General features: G+C 32.3%; 1 long non-coding RNA gene across 1 annotated transcript; it reads left to right on the plus strand.

Moving 5' to 3' along the window:
• Window positions 1–921: 921 nt before the first annotated feature.
• Window positions 922–2,316, plus strand: LOC133200176 (uncharacterized). Its single transcript, XR_009722897.1, has 3 exons — window positions 922–1,007; window positions 1,242–1,367; window positions 2,233–2,316. It is a non-coding gene; the product is annotated as an uncharacterized LOC133200176 (long non-coding RNA).
• The last annotated feature ends 3,891 nt before the right edge of the window (window positions 2,317–6,207 follow it).

Below are 6,207 nucleotides of genomic sequence, written 5' to 3' on the forward strand. Positions count from 1 at the left end.
CTTTTTATACCTTCTGAAAAAGAAATTACTACTTAAAAAGGCAGCATATTGCTCAAATAGTAATTTAGATATTTTTAATGAAACGTGGCAACCAATATTAGATGCATTATAGTTATTACATCAGAACTAATGGTATTATTTCACTATGTATTTAAATCAAATGTCATAATCAAAAAGTAATATCCACTGTAACATATTTCTTTGTAAAAGTAATGAAAATATGTTTTGTATCTGTAGATAGTATGCACTGTGATCTTTCATGATTTGCAAAACATTGTCTTGCAGGATGCAGACTGACGCTACTGTATATAGCTAAATTTGTTGCATGTCTATTATTTTATTACATTGTATATGGAAAAAAGCCAATAAAATAAATAAATAAATAAATAAAGAGTCCTGACATTATCGAGGAATTATTTAAAAATATAGTGCTAGTACCTCACCCACAGACGGCAAATCCCCACAGAATAACAATTAGTATGGAAAAAGAAGCCGCTGGGTGATACATGTATTGTTCAAGACCTTCATAACCATTTTAAATCAGCGAATGCATGAATTGTATAACTGAGATGTGAAAATTAAATAAAGTTTTTTGATAATTAACCGCTTTATTTTAAAAGAACTGTATTTAGTGATATAGAGAACAGAGAAGTTGCGTAATGTTTTACAAATTACACATTTGTCTATCGAAATCGAAGAAAAAGAAAACATAATTAACAAAGCTTTTCTTTGTTTTCATAATGAATATACATTGATCTCGATGTTTAAGAACATGCCTTTATTATCTGATTCCGAGAAAAATATTGTCAATGGTCAAGGTAAAAACTTTTATCCTTGTGTAGTAACAATTTGTGTTAATTAAACCGACTAGTATAAATGTCGATGCGATGAAGTGAAAAAATCATTCAAGTCCAACGATTTTCTAGAGGAACACGCACCTTCCGACATGGGCAGGACCTTTTTCTTAGTTTTTCTTCTTGTCTGCTGCATGGCATTCACTGCTGAAGGTTGGTGATTAACTCTTTTAACATTTTATTTTTCTTATATGAACCAGGCATTGTTCCTTTATATTCTTTCCTAATTAACATCTTTGTATTTTTGCTAGTTTTTTTTTAATTCTACAGAATCTTTTCTTTAGATTATCATCTATATATTTTTCGCATTTCATTAAGGAGAAACATACCGATAATGGTTTCCTACAAATGAAATAAATCATTAAAATGAAATAAATTAACTTTTAGCCTTCTGGGGCACAACTTGTCCCTGGGGTACCTGGCCGACTGGAGCCAGTTGTCACATCTGGCAAGGATGCAAATTCGGCTTCTGTTACGCTCCATTTGGAAAGTGGGGCATTTGTTGTAGGAAGCGTGAGTATTTTGTTCAGCTTTAAAAGCAAGTAAAATTACATTTTCAGTGACATGCAATTTAGTTACAACATATGTTTTTATCGTAACCATTGCTAGAGCTATAATTCTTAAATGTTTTGGCTAATAATGTGCTTCCAGATCGGAAAAATCTATAAACTTTTGTGATCTTTGAAGTATAAATAACTACAAATCAACAGTTACTATTATATTATTATAAGATAACTAAGTCCGATAATAGAACCAGGTATACATTCATCTTAGTGTAAACTTTTAAACGTCATTAAGCCTAACAAATACAGGTAATAAAATTACAGAATATTTAGAAGTAATTTCAACTAGCCATTTTGTAACCCTTGAAACAATCCACTGCACAGTAATTTATATTCTTACAATTCCTCAATTGTCGGCAAACTTATATTCTGTGCACAATCAGGAACCTTTCACCGTAATCACCATGTTATTAATAAATAAATACATGCTCTTTAGTAAGATAAAAGCAGTATTTAAATATAAATATTATAGAGTGAATTTTTATTATGGATTAAAAAGCATATTGTAAAGTAATCTTGAATTAATTATTTAAAACAATATATCAGGACAAATGAACCTTTTGAGAAATACCTGATTCCTGACATATACTATTTCTATTATTTATTCATTTCCATACGTGAAATTTTTATTCATGTACGTTTCAATTATGTTACCCATTAGTTTTTGTAAAAGGTTTTTTCTAAAGATAAAAAGTTTTTTTTAAAGATATAATTTTGAAAAGAGTAGAATTATTTTAATTTTATTAATAATGTCTTTTTAAGAACCATCGATAATTGTATTGCTTTAGTATCTCTAAAATTTTGTGTGTTTTCAGGCGGAATTTACTGAGTCCTCCAGGCATCGGTGACTTGTTTAACTATTGTTGAAGAGTGAAAAAATAAAAGAACATTGCTATGCATCGTTTTTGTTTATGAAGTTTCTTTTCAAAACTAAAATGACTTGAATGCAAGTGCAATACAAAGACTGCATATCTGAATTTTTCTAAATGAGCAAAAGCTTTTATATATTCTTCTTTAATTAAATAAATGAAGGACACAAGCAAAACCATAGAATTGTGGTCCCCGCTTTCGGTGTCTGAGCGGTTGGAATGCAATTATTTATGGCATATTGTTACTGTCTTGTGTATTGTCTTGTCTGTTCATAAATTAAAAAAAAAACTAATAAATGATCTAATAAAAATTATGGCAAAGACCTAGATTAAAATTTCTCAAAACTTTAAGGTTATGGGGTCAAATATCATAATAAAATCCAAAGGTTTTGTCGCAAGCAATAATGAAATATGAAATGTATATGAAAGCCTTGTCTCCTCTGGAGCAAAAGTTATACATTTTGGTAAGCATGCCAAACTTCTTGGTCAAGATCATGAAGTCAAAAATGATATATCTAATCTGAAAATCGTTGTCATAGGTAAATAAATGCACTTGTAAAGTATGAAAGTCCTCTCTTCTCTTATTTACAAGTTCTTACCAATGTAAAAAAAATGAAAACGACTCTACGTTAAACTTTAAGGTCAAGGTCAAAAACCAAAGTGCATTTGGAAAGCCTGAAACAGGTTATGCACATCACAAATATAAATGCCTTATCTTCTCTCGTTCAAAAAGTATCAGCAATTTTGAACTAATTGAAAATTAGGTCACAGGCAAACATAAGCGCCTTATCTTCTATTCTTCAAAAGCTAGTAGCAATGATAAAATTTTTGAAAATTATGTCAAACTTCAAGGTCAAGTGGTCAAAAATCATAGTACACTTGGAAACGTCTTGTCGCAGGTAATGCACTTAACAAATATGAATGCCCTATCCTTTCTCATTCAAAAGTTGTAGCCAATAATAACATTTTTGAAAACTACGTCAAACTTCAATATCAAGGTCACGGGGTCAAAAATCATACCATGTTCGGAAATGCCCTTGTCACGGGTAATGCACATATCATATACGAACTCCCCATCTTCTCAATTAAAAGTTATCAGCTATGTTAAAATTTTTGAAAAGTAGGTCAAACTTCAAGGTCAAGATCAGGGGGTAAAAAATCATAGTATAATTAGAAAGGTTTTATCGCAGCTAATGTACCTGTGAACTATGAAAGCCCTTTCTTTTCTCACTCAAAAGTTATGACCAAGGTTAAAGTTTTTGTAAAAAGACAGACGGACAGACGAATGAGATTTAATGTCTTCTGGCTTTCGCGAAAGCAGGGGAAAATTCATATTCATTTTTGTAGTTTATATCTTTAACTGTTTCACAAAAGAATATCCTGGATGTTATTTGAAAAGCGTTTAAGTTTTATGAAATTTGCAAGTGATAAATGCTAAACAAATTGTTTGAATCTTTACTATTTTAAAGCTGAACATGACTCGTAAATAGGCATCACCATATGAGATTCACTATCTTCGACATCAGTGACAACGTGAACGGCTTGTATACGGGTCCCCAGATATAACGACTGAATAAAAGAATATGGCGGACAAATTCCTTTTACGAATCGTGTTCAGCTTTAAATATTATCGTATACCTCTACGACGACTCCTGTAAGCATCTTGAAATGAGCCATTTGGATTATGCCAACAGTGGGTTATTTCGTTTGCCAAACATTACAATTCTTGCAATATCGAGCTGCAAAATTCCTGCTGAAGTGGAAATCGAGTTAAAGTTCGACAGAGGCTTTAAAAAAATGGCATTGCTAACCAGTTAATTATAGGATCAATTTAACATACCATGTATGGTTTTCAAGCTTCTCAATGGCATTGATATTTAACTATACCTTCGAGAAATGATGAGCATTAGAATAACAACATACAACATTCGCTCTAATAATACGATGTTCTAGTCATTTTAAGATGTACAAACTATAATGTACGTCTGTTAAAAATTACTGATTGATTGTATGTTGTTTTACGTCCCATTCGATAATTTTTCACTCATATAGAGACGTCAGCATATACCGGTGTTCGGCTTCAAATTAAGATCTATACTCAACACTCAGGGCCATTGAGCAGTGATGGATCTTTTTCGTGCCAACGTCTACCGTGACACGGGACCTCGGTTTTTAAGGTCTCATTCAAATAACCCGTGCCATTCAATTCTAAAGCCGGGCGTTTGACGCGAAAAGGCGAACGAGAATCGAATCCGGGCCTCCCAATCACGAAGCGAACATCCTACCACTAGGCAACCGTGTCCGGATGTGAAAAATGAAGAGATAAGTTAATTTTGTTAACCAAATAAAGTTACGAAAATGCTGTAAATTAGAGATTAAAATCTTCCTTTAGATTTCAAATTACCGTACATACTGCCTTTAAGTCGGTTGTATTGTTTGAGGTTATTTGGAGGGATTTGCCATTCAAATTGACCGGCCGCGGCCGCTTAAAAATACGACAAAATGTACGACGTACCTTGTCTTCTTTAATTTCCAACGGACTAGTATGGACTTTTGAGGGTTTTTTTTTTCACATACATGTAAAATCGGGTTTGACATGGTGTGTATAGCTTTGAACGCATTTGTCTCCAGGACCATATACTGAGACTGATGTCAACATTTAGATTTTGAATATTTTTTTTCTTTTTTATTTTACAAACAAGTTTAAAAATTGCGCAAGTTTTTATAATATTTAAGTTGAAAGAACACATGAAAAATTTTTTACTATTTCCCAAATTTTTTCACAGGTTATATTTGAAATTTTGATCGATGTTGTTCTCAGTTTAGTCTTGAGACCATGTCTTTTGCCATTTCTGGACTTATGGCGTGGAATGAAATATCACCAAATGCAAGGATCATTAGTGATTACAAGGCAATAGGACCTTAACGATCACCTGAGTATAATGTAGAACTGTAAAGGATCCATAGATTGAATATAAAATAATACAAATTAGGCTGAAAAATAAAGCTGTGTTGCCCAAAAGCAAGAGAAATGGGATGGTCAGGGATCAGCAAAATAATATAGTGATCAGTAACAAATCTTAAAGCTGAGCTATCTCGATGGCCCTGAGTGCCGAGTAAAGGTCAAAATTTGAAGCCCTTCACCGATATATGGTAACTTCTCTATATGAGTGAAAAATTCTCGAATGGGACGTAAAACAATATACAATCAATCAATCAATCTACTTGTCTGTATTTGTCCCCATTTGTCACTACACAGCTCTGTTGAGGCTGCATAATTTATACGGGAAAAGTTTACTGTGCATCACACAAATATTGCAATTCCTCACAATAACAGAAAATGAAATAAGTTGCGATTATAAACTGCATGGGAATAATGATACAACTGCATTCATTTTTGTCGCTAGTTAAATCCCACACAGCAAGATATAAACAAGTCACTGATCGGAATGCACTTGTCGACTGTCATCATGGTAAAATTTGACGCATTTTATGTGCTGTGAGACGCGGATCAAGTAATTTTTTTCACAGTGAAAAATGCATTTTATTATTAAACAGAATATTATTTGCAAATCTTAGGTAGACCATTAATACAAATCTAAAACCTTTGTTTAGTGCTATTATTTAAAAACTATCGAGAGAATGTATTGAATTAATTCTACCGTGTTTTTGTAGACAGGGTTTGCATGTTTCACATCGAGGTGCCTCATTTAATCGCCTTTTCGCAAGGGCATATACTTGATAAATCTTGACCATTTTTTGAATATACATAACAGACACATTTCTTAACTTGAAAAGTGCTGTTGCTTTCCTGAAATCTAGAGCATAACTTAATAAATGCATAAAATACTTGGTAAAGGTCACACATGTTTTGATAACTTGAAATTTAAACTAAAAAATGCAAATTCTATTTAAAGCAGC

Source organism: Saccostrea echinata, unplaced genomic scaffold, assembly GCF_033153115.1.
Source record: "Saccostrea echinata isolate AGI-Se365-2 ecotype Australia unplaced genomic scaffold, CSIRO_AGI_Sech_v1 ptg000001l, whole genome shotgun sequence".
NCBI classification, from domain to species: domain Eukaryota; kingdom Metazoa; phylum Mollusca; class Bivalvia; order Ostreida; family Ostreidae; genus Saccostrea; species Saccostrea echinata.